Below are 14,297 nucleotides of genomic sequence, written 5' to 3' on the forward strand. Positions count from 1 at the left end.
TTCTAAAAGGATAATGGAAGTTTCTTTGCTAGGAAGTAGCAAGGATGTCATTTAAAATCTTCACACATCTTTGTGCATTAATGAACGGGGAAGAAGGGAAACGGATTTGACACGTAATGGACGGGGACGAGCGTTTTGGTATTTTAAGCAAACCGGTTAGCCAAGGCTTCGATTTCCTAAGGTTTAAATGCTTCGGCACTAAGACACAGAACCAAGAATGGATTATAAATAATTAAAGAAATTTACCATTCCACATTTGAATGCAATTTATAATAGAAGAACCATATAGCTCCACGAAGTTTATACAATGCTATATAGCTATATATTTGCCTATGTTCACTCGACTGCACAAGTATATCAGAATGCATAGGATGTTTTTTTTTTAATTTTCTCCACTTTATTTTTTACCTCAATGTAACATTATTATTTGCTTCGGGTTTATAGGAATAACCTTAAATTATATCGCAAATAAATAAGCAGAATGAGCAAGAAAAACTTAATCTTGACTTAAGAAATTACTTACAGCATAAAATATAAGCAAGCTTTACGGAACTACGCAGCAAGTTACATTTTCTTCTGTAAGAAGTCAATCGTGATTTAACCTAACATTTATACGGTGAGATAACAATATAAAAGTAATCAATCGAGCTGGTTCTGAGAAATCAGCCTAAGCTGTCTCAATTAGTCACTTTTTTAACGTACTGTAACGTCGGCTCAAGCAAACTTGATGTTGCAAGTATGTGCCAGCGCTTTTGGCGCTACCCTGGAATAACAGCAATGCCGATTTTCGATTCTTTAGTTGTTGCTAATTCTTGAGTTAGCTAATTCTGTTGTTGTTCTCAAGTTGCTAATTCTTGAGAAGATGGCATAGCTGTCGAAGATGAATAAGCAATGAATAGCAGTTTAGGCATAACAGGTGTTCTATGACTCTCATATTCATAGCATATTTTGTTATTTATTGTGTACTTTAAAAGTTAAAAAAGCGTCCGAAAGCAAGATAATTATTTCAAACTATGTTGCAGAATTAAAATAATTGCTTGTTTCAACGTCAGCAGCGTGTCTGTAAAGGCCAAGGTACCTAATACAGTTCGTGAAACTCAGTACAGTGTATCATGCATAAAATGCTACTTTTTTATATGCTTACGAAAGCAGTTCTGTACAAAAATATACTTTCTGCTTGTAATATAGTTTGCTTATAACTTTTACAATAGTCACATGGTATAGGCTGTAACGTCAGACACTAAAGTAATAACCCGAAGAATGAAGCTTTAAACTAAAATACACTATAAAATACACTACTGGCCATTAAAATTGCAACACCATGAAGGAAATCAAATACAAGAAAGATATTTATTGTACGTAAAAGAGTATGTACGTAAAGACATGAAGACAAAATGATTAAATTTGTAAGCAGTTTGGGGGTTTACAGGGGGCGAAATTAGTAGGAACAACATCCACCCCTGGCAGCTAAAACGGCCCTTACCCGGTTACGCATGGAGTCGGAAAGGCTTGGATGACAGAAACGGGCAACTCATTCCATGCTGCTTCAAGTCTATGGCACATTTCATCAACGGTATTAGCTGGAGAGTGGGACGAACCAGTCTTTCAGCAACCCATGAACAGATGTTTTCAATGGGTGACAGATCTGGAGACCGCGCAGGGCCAGGGCAGGAATAGAATACCTTGTGTATCGACAAAGATAAGAACTCGACGTGCAACATGTGGTCATGCATTATCTTGTTGGAAGATGGAGTTCGGCAGGCCTCGAAGATAGGGCACAACCACCGGACGTAAGACGTGAGAATGTACCGATCTGCATTCAAATTACTGTCGATGCGTGTCGTGTATCCAATGGCTGACCAAACCATCACACCAGGTGCAGGGCCTCTAAGCCGATATCGAATGCAAGCAGGCGACGAACGGTCTCCTCGAAGTCTCCAGATCTGTATATGGCCATCAGAATACCGCATACAGAACAGGGACTCGTCTGAAAAGATGAAGTTGTGCCACTCCTGTATCAGCTTTGTCGTTCGGCGCACCAGAGTCCCCATCTCTCTCTATGCTGCATTGTCAAGGGACGCCGAAGTAATGGTCACCGTGTTGATTGTCCGCGCTGCTGCAAACGTCAACGAACCGTACAAGCGGATACTGGGCGTGCTGCAAATATGCCTATTTCCTGACTAATGGTCCATGATGTGGTTGTACGCTTTTGCAGGTCTGACCTCACAATATACCTGTCCTCGAGGGTGTTATTCATGGGAGGGCGTTGAGATCCTGCATGCCGTTCAGTATGACCCTTAGCAACCCACTGATTTCATATTCGCATGACAGTAGTTTTATGTCGACCAGTGTTACGGACGAAACCACGGAACGATAATCCCCACTTTCGATAGGCAACGATCCTGCCTCTATCGAATTCCGACACTTGCTGATAAGCATTTCTTCATATTATTCGAGGGATAACACGATATTTTGATCAAACTCCCACCTCACAAAGAGCTTTCTAAATGAGAAATCCACTTTACAACTCGTCGTCTAAATGCGCTGAAATACTAATCAGTTGCATATCCCAACCTCTTCATTCTTTCATATGATTTTGACGCTTGTCAGATTATTCCTTCCTGGTGTTACAATTTTAATGGCCAGCACTGTAGTTAAAATTCCGTGATGCGAATTTTTTTTTTTTTTTTTTTTTTTCTGTTTCAGTTTTCATACCAAATAATAGACATATTTAAAATTCGAACCAATATCAGTATAAATAAAGCTTAATTTGAGAATTTCTGAGAATCAACCAGTTCTTAAAATCCATCAGTTGAACAATTTTCATTTGTGTTGATTTCCAATTACCCTGTGAGTCAAAAAGCAAGACTGTGTAAGGCTTATATTAATTTTATTAACAGTTAAATTTTGAGTTAAACTTCTTTCCTGTCGAATTATTAATTTACTATTTCCGGTCAGAACGTAGTTTTAAAATCACGTCTGAATACATAATGAGGAGCAACGGTATTTAGCCGCGAAGTTCTCCTTGCTGAGTTAGAGAGAATCAGAGTTTCTGATTAGCGCGCGTCCGCCTTTTTGGCTACTCTCTCTCAAAGCTGTTATTATGCTCGGCCATACTCAGGTCCTTGATAGCTTCGCAGTCATCTCGTGTTTAAGGGGCAAACTCCATTAAAACTTTAATAACTTCGGCTACATCCCTTTAGTTTACTTCTTAGCCTCTTAAGTTCAAGCCCAAGTGGCGGCTTTTATTGTACACTCCAAGACGGAGTTCTGTTAAATTTTATTTGAATAATGAAGGGTTTTTTTTACCCTTCCGTCTTGTTGTTTCTTGTCAGACGAAATCAAGCGATTATTCGCTTATCAGTTCACACAATATCAGTTATTCTTCACACTCAACTGTAACGTAGCATTTACAAGTGGGGAACTCTACAACTGAAACTTAATCTAAAAATAAGGTTTCAAAGCTGGTTTCTAAATACAGAATTCAGAGCATATTTACATAATTAAGATACAATAACACGCAGAACAAATATTAATTTAGAAGTCAAACAACAAAAATCAGCGTTATATTTTCAAATTTTCGCAGGACTAGTTTGGATGGTTTTACCGAACCATCATCCTCAGCTGGAAAAGTGCAAATGAACTAGATAAGTTATAATGATTAGATAAGATAAGAAAGCCTGGATAGGAGATAAGCTACTGGCGCCATCTGTTGATGAAACCAGAACTAAAACATAATTTCTTTACAGGCTGAAGGCAAAGCTGGATTGAAATTAGGGTCGGATTATCTTATGTATGTATCTTAATTATAGAAGCTCCAAACAAGCTTTGCTTATCTGATTTCATGCATTTTATTTGCAAATATTTTGTTTTCTATTCATTTCAGTGTGAAATTTTTCTGCTGTTTTGTGCGTGCTTTATTATTGGTTAATTAATTTAGTTTGATTTTCTGCATTGTTTATCATGCCTTCACCCATTAATCGTTTCACTAAATTACGCCTGAAACGAAAAAATTTCCTGAATCATCTTGTTTTCTTACTTAAGTGTAAATGTAAAAAATTGATCCCCAATATCATTAAATCAAATCTAATCAAAAACCTTCCAGTCGCGTTTCAAGAATTCTGTTAAACTGCAAGCTAGCCTTACTTCGGTCCATCATAAGGGATACACGTCAAGAGTTATCCAAAATTGAATATAAGCTCTATAAGCTTCATCTGGAACACGCTAATTCATATCCAAATTCCACTGCCCTTGAACAAAAGTCTTGGTCTAGAGCGGAGAATGTTAGCGGGAACAGTTAACTGTCATAAAAACACCCTTGCAGTTAAATTCGAAAAATCCTCTTTTACAGTCTTCCAGTTCAAGTAGTTCAAAAAAACCACCCCATTGTAAACATTATACTTAGTATTTCTAATGTTAGTTTATCAGAAGAACAAGAGAGAGTTCTAAAATATAATTTTAACTTCTCACAAACCTCTAAGCCCTCGATTCCAAAGATTTTCCCTCCTATCGAAAAAGCTATCAAGTTCAGTAAAGTTTCAGATTCACAAAAAGAAATGACTAGGCATCTTATTGCTCATAATGTGAAATTCAAGAATAAACCTTTGAAACCAAATCTAACCACAAGAGAAAGAGCTACAATGCGCGAAATTCATTCTAACCCGGATATTATCATTTCAAGGGCCGACAAAGTTGGCCAGATAGTCGTCATGGATAAGAACACTTACATCAATGGTGTCACTAAATTCTTAAACGAAGGACCATATAATCCGATCCCTAAAGATCCTTCACCTTCGGACCTGTCAAAAATAAAAACTGCGATCAAATCTTCACATATCCTTTCAAGGAAAATCATTCGCTTATCCCTTGTGCGAATTGTGCCAGATTATATGCTCTTCCCAAAATTCATAAAAGTGGTATTCCTTACCTCCCTATTGTATCAAATTGAAGCCTCATATCCGTTAGCTAAAATTTAGTTTTTAGATTTTCAACTCTATTAGGCAATAACATTTACACCATAAAACATTCAATAGAGTTTGTAAAAAAGGTCAAAAACATTTCTACTAGAAATTTACTTATGGTTTGTTTTTAATGTAAAATCATTATTCACCAATGTTCCAGTGGAGGGTGCATTAAGATGTCTAGAAGCCAGACTTCCTGAATTTCATTTCTCTTGCATCTCTGTTTGAAACAAACGCATTTTGTTTTCCAAAATAAGTGTAACCAAACTGAAGAATCAGCCATGGGAATCCCCTCAGTTCCATCCTGGCTGATATCTACATGCATTATTATGAATCAAAATCATTTGAAATTTTAAACTTTCCGGTATGGTTCCGCTACGTAGACAATACTTTTATCCTGTTTGAAGGTAATAAAGATGGTTTAAATAAAGTTCTTCCAACAATCATTTCCATTGATCTTGCTATTCAGTTCACTTTTGAACTTGAGACTTGCAATTCTCTTCCGTTTATCGACATTATGGTCACACGTAACACATCCAACTTCAGTACTACGGTTTACCGTAAACCTTCATCGGTTTGCCTTCCACCACACTTCAAATCATATCATCCGACTAAACAAAGGTTAGCTTCATTTTATTCCTATGTTTTCCGTGCTCTTCAAGTTTGATCCTCCAAACTATCCCTTGATGAAAAACTAAATTATTTAAAAGCAATAGCTATTGACACGGGCTTTTCACCCAACATTATTAATCAAGCAGTTAAAAAATTCTCATTTCAACACACTGAAAGGCACACACTTGTTTTAGGAGATTATAAAAATTCTGTTGTCATTTCCTTCTTTCCATCAGTTCTATAAAGTTGCACATATTTTGCAGAAATTTAACTTTCGGGTTGTTTATTCTCCCATCAATCAAATTCCGAGTTCTATACTCAAGGACCTCTTTCCGGATATGAATTTCTGGAGTATTTACAGGATTCGTTGCCAGTGTGGTTTAATTTACTTTGGCCAAACTAAGAGAGCCTTAAAATTTCGCGTTAAGGAACATGAGGCATATGTTAGAAAAGAGAAAACACAGAAGTCCTGTGTTGCCAGGCATTGTTGTTCCGAAAATCACACTTTCAATTTTTTTGCAGTCAAAATTATTTAACAAGCATCTTCCATTGGTGAACTGGATTTTCTAGAGACATTTAACATTAAAAAAAGTTGTTCTAGTTAACGACCCTAATTCAAATCCATCTTTGCCTTCAGCCTTTAAAGAAATTATGTTTTAGTTCTGGTTTCATCAATAGATGGCGCCAGTCGCTTATCTCCTGTCCAGGCTTACTTATCTTATCTTATCTAATCATCATACCTTATCTCGTTCATTTGCACTTTTGCGGCTGAGGCTGATGGTTCGATAAAACCGTCGAAATTAGTCCTGTGAAAATATGAAAATAAAAGGCTGATTTTTGTTGTTTGACTTCTAAATTAGCATATTTACATTTTTTTTTTTTTTTTTGTTCTTCGGGGTTGGTTTACTCTTGTTGTGTTTACTATACTACGTTCTTATTGTGAAACGCAGCCTTAAATCATACTAAAGTAGACATAAATTTAAGACGGTGACGAAAACGTAGGTCTAACTCATATATTAGACCGGTGCATTTCAAACAGCGTTCCAAGGAACCGCAGTGTTCTGCAAATTATCTGCGATATTGTAAGAAATCTGAAAGTTTAAATCAAGGTTTTGAATTCTTAATTTTGTTTAAGATTTTTTTAAATACTATGAGAAAGACAAAATTAAGCACTTAAAATAATAATTTTTTATTTTACATCTTTATTGTTATTGTTACCTAATTTTTATGAGGTAGAATAGTGTTTGTAAAAAAAAAAAAAAAAAAAAAAAAAAAAAAAAAAAAAAACGCGAAAAATTATTTCCACTAATTTTTTGTGTCGAGGACATTGATATAAGAAGGAGTCTCATCCTTCTTGGTAACATAAAATAGATGAGAACTCTGGAACACGTAAGCGAATTATCGCTGTGTCTTGGAAATTACAACAGAGAATTTAAAAGAGTGTGAAAGATGTTTTTGTTAAAATCAGTAGATTAACAGCAGACACTGCTCGGGTTTATAGAAAAAGCCAACATTTATGGAGTAACTGAAAAGTAAGAATCTTAACTAAATAAGTCATAAGTTAGCGTAGACGCTACACAGACATTGGCTCAGACTTAGCATCGGCGTGATACTCTTAATGTCGAGAATAAAAAAACGCCGCAGATAATCTACTGTCAAAAGATTCATACGGTAATGCGGCCTTCAGCAGGCGGAACATGCTCTGATTCTACAATCTAACACCTCACTTTGAATACTATCTCTTTCTATCTTATTTGAATTCTCGCGAACCAGAAATTAGCATTCTGGTAGGAAAACCTAAGGCAACAAACACAGTAAAGACAATTAACGTAAAATAACTGGTTAGTAAAACTAAATAAATCCTTAAAGTACAAAACAAAATTCCAATTTTATGGGCTGTTTGAATCCAAAATAAACGAAATTTGATATGATCGACTTTATCAATGTGCAGGCAAGCCTCCACATTTATTCAACATCAAGTCTGTTCACATTCAATGACAGAGCGAAATCGATGACTACAACCGGTTTTACTTCCTTCCGCTGTTGGGCTCCGAAGTTGTAGGTCGTTCTGCTGGCTGTCTTGACCCCGGCTGACGTGTGCGCCATGTGTGTGTTTTTCGTTCATTTTTTGACTGCCATCTCCATATTGTGTGTAGAGTAATGTATTTCGCCGAGTAAAGAAATTGGTACTGACGATTCAACTAAAACTATCTAGATGCTAACTCCGGCAGTAAATTAACGAGGTTCTACGACTCTTCAAAAATATATTGGAATAACCAGTCAACTCAGTTTCCTCCGTTATAAAATTTGACTTTCGTTACTATGAAACTTTGTTTAAAGACGATGTTCTGAGATTCACTTGATTGGAATATTACGCGTTTCTTGTACGAAAGGTTAGGATTCAGAATGATAGGACTATTTCTTTCAGCCGCTATTCGATCACGGTTATTAAGCTTCTGTCTGGCAATATTTACTTATTTTATGCTGGTATTAATTTAAAATTTTATGTCAAGTTATAATAAATACTACTTAGTTCACATTATTTGAAGTGTCATCCTTTGGGGGTAAGTTAATTTAATTTTATATTTCGTTCAGATGACACATTTCATCCTGCACGTTGTCAAGTATTTCTGGCTTATTGCGCACACCACCATTTTTCATTACAATCAAGTCCCTAATAAGTAAGCACTTGGTTGTTGCTTGTATTGGCCACTAAACCGTCAGAGTGGTTGAAAAAATCACAAACAAATGTCTCAGAAGGTTGAGAGGAGTAATACCTTCTTCGGATTAAAAAAATTGATTGTTCAGTTTTTATTTTAGAGAACAAAGTTAACTTTTCTGATTTCATCAATATATAACATGTTTAGGTTTGTTGTACTATATGCTTGTAAATTGGGATAAAAGATGGAATTTAAAATGGTCACGTCCCTTTTTCAAAAAGAAAAAAATAAATTAAGAAGTGTCTTTTACTCGTAAATAGGTCTCAATTGAGACTTACCAATATTTTATCGAATTATTATTCTCTGCCTGTATGAAGAAGATTATGCATAAGGCTTTCTATTTAGAATTACATCTGTTAGCAACAACAACACTGTTCTGAGACATCAGTTTAAAGAAAAATTAACTTCAGCACATCCATGGATGGATCCAAACTTTTAAAAACAAGTTTGTCGGAGTAAAATCATTGAAAATTGGAGAGAAGGATGTATTTATATGACGATCTTATATTTTAAAACTGAAATGCGTAAAATTTCAAAGATTAATTAAGATGTACAGTCTTATGTATAAAGGATTGTCAAGATCTGTTTACGTACCTCGTATTAGAATGGCGCCGACATGGATGACGCAGTTTCGACTTTGATTATACTTAATAAATTCAGCCACTCTCGGTCTATTTCGACCAAACTGAATACATGTAATAATATAACATTCACACGTAAACATTTAGTAATAATTCAGAAGTACAGATAAGCATAAAATAAGAATTACAACCGTTACAGGCCAGCTACGCTTTTAGCGACCGAATCCTACGAACGACAAATCTCAAAAGCGTGTTGCCAACGCAGGGCAACGAAAAGGTAGAAATTAATTCGATAGGCGTGGCAGTGAACATACTCCCACCCTATCAGGTTTAGTCCTGATACACAGGCAAAGGTGAAAGCTTATTAATTCCTCTCTTGAAAACACCAGTTTTAGTTTTGACAGTGGCTACGCGAGCTAAGCCGTCCTTGCCCGGATGGACATCGATGATCCGTCCAATAGGCCAAGCTAGCGGTGGAGATCCATCTTCGATGATAAGAACCACGGTGTCGATTTTTAGATTGGGTCTGTTGTACTGCCATTTGGATCTCTGCTGAAGCGAAGTCAAGTATTCCTTTTTCCATCGCTTCCAGAATCCCAGACGTAGATTCTGTACAAGTTCCCACCTAGAACTCCTTGTGCGTAAAGTCTGATGGCTTTCTGGAAAGGAAGTTAAAGTATCACCTGTAATGAAATGAGAAGGGGTTAAAACATTAATACAGTCAATATCAGTATCGTTCACGTAAGTAAGTGGACGTGAATTCAAAATAGCCTCGATCTGGGTAAGTAGTGTTGACAACTCTTCGTAGGTTAAAAGAGTCTCTTTCAATACTTTTCTCAGATGAAATTTCGCTGAGCGAATGTCGGCTTCCCATATTCCTCCGAAGTGGGGCGAAGCAGGCGGTATAAAATGCCATTCAACAGATGACTTATGAATAATTCAGAAGCTCGGGAAACCAATTCTTCAATAATTCAATAGTTCTCGGGAAACCAATTCCGTTGCATACAAGGAAGACCAAATCTGATTTAGTTCTTGTAGTTTTCGGCATGCTCCCACAAAATTGGTACTGTTGTCCCTGTAAATGTGCCGTGGTGCACCGCGACGTGAAATGAAACGTCTAAGTGATGCGATAAACGAGTCTGCCGTCAGGTCACTGACTGCTTCTATATGCACAGCTTTAGTCGACAAGCAAACAAACAGAGCTATATAGCCTTTCGTTGTTTTAGAGCCACGACCCTTATTAAATTTCATGGTAATAGGACCAGCGTAATCCACACCAGATGCGTAAAAAGGTCGTTCCAAAGTCCCACGATGTTCAGGTAAGTCACCCATCAATTGCGGATTTGAAGCAGCTTTAAATCGATGACATATTAAGCAATGGTTGACACAACAGCGTATCAGTTTCTTTCCTCCAATTATCCAGTAAGATTGTCTGATGAGGTGTGATAATAAAGAAGGACCAGCATGAAGGTAAGTAATATGAAGTTCTTTCACTAGTAATTCACTAAATTTATGTCGAGAAGGAAGTATGACAGGATGTTTGATGTTAAATGCTAAAGATGAATTTCGAAGACGTCCTCCCACCCGTAAGAGACCATCTTTATCTACGAATGGATACAAAGAACGTAGTTGGCTCTTCTTGGTTAAAGGTTTCTCTTCTTTAATACATTGTAAATCATTTTTGAAATGATGATTTTGAATCCAACGAATAATGAAATTTTCTGCTACTCGAATCTCTAGAAATGTTAGCGGCATAAGGCAGCTGGAGTTAATGCCACTACGTGAAATGTTCTGAGTAACATGATGCTTCTTGCAATTAGTAATAAATCTTTGGCAGTAAGCCAGAATACGAACAATTTTACAACGCGAAGAATAATGCTCGAACAAATTAGCTAATAAATCATTCGATTCACATATAGGAGAAATAAAAATAGGATCAGATCTTTGTTCGGCCTTTACTTCAGCATCATCTTCAGATTTTAATTCATATTCAGGCCATTTTTCCTCTTCCTGACGCAACCATGGTGGACCATTCCACCACAAAGTACAATTTGGTAGGAGTTGAGGTTCAATACCACGAGAAGCAATGTCTGCAGGATTCTGTTTAGAGGGAACATGATTCCAATGTTTAATAGGTATCAATTCTATGATTTGAGATGTTCTGTTTGCCACAAAAGTTGCTGATAGCCAAGACAGAACTACCTTGGAATCCGTCCACGCAAAAATTTCAAAATCAAACTTCTTTAAAATGTTCAATAGAGATCGCATTAATCTGGTCAACAAATACGCAGCACAGAGTTCTAATCGAGGAATGGATACTTGCTTTATAGGCGCGACTTTAGTCTTTGATACCAAAAGATTAACCTTAACCGTACCATTGCACCTTTGGCGACAGTAAATGGCTGCTATATAAGCCTGCGAAGATGCATCAGAAAATCCATGTAGTTGGATAACACTGTCCGTTGTAAGTATGACACATCTCGGAATTTCACAATTATTGATTTGACTGAATGCCTCTTGAAATTTAAACCAATCATCTGAGATATGCTAGGGAACAACCCAGTCGCCTTTAACTAACCATAGTTTTTGATAGAATATTTTAATCAATATAGTGCAAGGAGATAAGAGACCTAAAGGATCGAAAATGCGAGCAGATTCTGCTAATATGCGTCTTTTTGTTATAGGTGCGTTGATGTGCAGTGTAGCTTTAAAACTGAAGGTATCAGTAGTTGAATTCCAAAAAAGTCCTAAGACTTTAACTCGAATTAGGAGATATCTCAAAATCAGAATTCAATGAACAATGTTCCTTAAATTCAGTTAAGAATTCTACAGAATTTGAATTCCACTTCCTCAAATCGAAACCACGTGCATGTAAAATTGAAGATATTTTCTTGCAGACAAATACTGCATCATCAACTGTATTTGCACCCGACAATAAGTCGTCCATATACATATCTTCTTGCAATATACGAGATACATCTGATTCCTCTTTAGACTCTAAAGCTATCTGCTTCAGACATCGAGTTGCTAAAAATGAAGCAGAGGAAAGACCACAGGTAACTGTTTTCAACTTGTACGTGCGCATTTTATCACTGGAATTGTATCGCCAAAGTATTAATTGATAATTCTGATCTTCAGGGGCTACCATCACCTGACGATACATCTTCTCCACATCGGCTGTGAAAACAATTTTAGGAAATCGAAAATAATTCAAAATCTCAAAAATATCTCTTTGTAATTTCGGATCTACCCCTAAAAAGAGAATTCAATGATATACCATTTTCACATTTGCAGGATGCATCAAAAACTACTCTTAATTTTGTCGTTGTGCTAGAATGTTTAATTACCGCATGATGAGGAAGATAAAACTTTTCTGTATCCGATCTGTTAGATAAATCATCATTAATCACAGTCATATGTCCTAACTCTTCATATTCACGTATGAAATCTTTATACTGTTTTTCAAATTCCGGATTATCTTTGAATTTTCCTTCCATAGAACGCAACCTAGAAATTGCTGCCGGTTTTGAATCACCCAACTTCAAATGCGATTTATAAAATGGAAGTTTTACAACAAATCGCCCATCTGAATTAACAGCATGAGTGTTTTGAAAATGTGTTTCACAAAATTGTTCCTCAGGTGTCAGAAATTCCTTCTTCCCAACATCGACAATATCCTCCATTTCCCAGAAACGTTTAAGTTCGTAATCAATTTTATATTATCTTCTAATTTTATGAAGTGTGCATTTGCTGTTTTTGGGCCTTCCATATTATTTCCGACCTTCCCAGCAATCACCCAACCGAAAATTGTATTTTGAGCTACAGGCTCATTTTTCGAACAATATATTTGGCCACATCTTAAAACGGAGAAAAAATAATCAGCTCCTAAACTCAAATCAATTTCTTTGGGTTGAGCAAAATTCGGATCCGCTAACGGAATAGATTTAATGTATTCTATATGCTTTACATTAATCACTTGTTCCGGCAATGGCAAAGTTAACCTATCCAAAATGTATGCGTTAACATCAATTACTTGATTATTTATCTTTGACCGAACTTTAAAATCAACAAAACCACGAGTTGTGGAAGCTGGCACTCCGCCAATTCCACGCAAAAGTAACCTTTGATTTGTTCTTTTTAATCCTAATCTTCGAACAGCTCGTTCAGAAATAAACGAACTTTCACTTCCGGAATCCAGCAATAATTTAATTTCGATAGCTTCGCCACTGGATGAAAATGCGAGTGCGAGAACTGTAGGCAAAATCGCAGAGTTGCAATTTTGAATCGTATTACTGACAACTACCTGACCTTGACCCTCGCATGATTCATTCGAAATTAGCTCTGGAGTGCTTTCGTTTTCATTTGGCGCTTTTAAAAGCTGTACGTTGTTAGCTTTAATATCTTCATGCAACAAACTATTATGTGTTTTTGAATTACACAAATTACACTTTAACTGTGAATTACAGTTTTTGATTAGATGTGAATTTAAACATAAAAAACACAATCCTCGTTTCCGTATAAAGTTCTTTCTAGCAGTAACATCCAAATTCTTAAATTTAACGCATTTATATAACGCATGAAGTCCGTTACATTTCGAACATTTAGTATTACTAAATTTAGAATTCTGTAATGTTTTAGAACTATGTTTTAGAACTAACATTACTACTTTTATCAACAACTTTAGCTTCCGCTTCTTTATTTATTATAATTTCGAGAGAAGAACACCTTAAATTTAAAAATTCAAAAAATGATTCCAATGTAGGAAAATCATCTTCCGCTGTTTTCTGTGCCCATAACTTTCGAGTTTCTGAATCTACCTTTTGAAGCAACATAAATATTAACCATGGCTCCCTAGAAGTTGCTTTGTCACCAAGAGCTTTTAAACCTCTGATAACTTCATCGGAAGTATCAGCTAATTGCCGTAAATTAACATTATCAACCTGTGAAATACATTTTTGATCCATAAATGTTTTAATTAACGATTGTACGATTTGTTTCTTTTTATCGTACCTAGCGAGCAATTATGCCCATGCTTCTTCATAAGAATTATTTGATAACGGAATATGTTTAATTATAGAAGCTGGTTCATCAGCAAGTGATCCGATTAAATACTGAAATTTCTGTATATTCGATAAAGAAGTATTATGCACTGTTACAACAAACAAATCTTTAAAATTCATCCAGTCATTAAAGTTACCCGAAAAAATAGGAATATTCAACTTAGGTAACTTAAAGTTACTAATATTAGAATTTCCTGTAACATTTGGCAAATTAGCCGCATTTAATACATCTAATAAATTTTGATACTGAAGTTTCAAACTAAAATACTTCGATTCAAAATCTTCAATTTCTGTTCTTCTGGTAATTGGGCATCAAATTTATCAAAATCTGAATAAACCCTCTCTAAGCGCTCCAGATGCAAA

At 35.9% G+C, this 14,297-nt stretch overlaps 2 protein-coding genes across 2 annotated transcripts in view; one reads left to right on the plus strand and one right to left on the minus strand.

Moving 5' to 3' along the window:
• LOC146998342 (uncharacterized) overlaps positions 1–14,297 on the minus strand; it is a 255,903-nt gene that overhangs the window by 200,137 nt on the left and 41,469 nt on the right. The gene's annotated exons all lie outside the window — the stretch shown is intronic.
• LOC118203645 (endothelin-converting enzyme 1-like) overlaps positions 1–14,297 on the plus strand; it is a 163,353-nt gene that overhangs the window by 32,310 nt on the left and 116,746 nt on the right. The window lies entirely within an intron of this gene.

Source organism: Stegodyphus dumicola, chromosome 3 (genome assembly GCF_044657685.1).
Source record: "Stegodyphus dumicola isolate Sdum_Otavi_A_Nest chromosome 3, ASM4465768v1".
NCBI lineage: Eukaryota > Metazoa > Arthropoda > Arachnida > Araneae > Eresidae > Stegodyphus > Stegodyphus dumicola.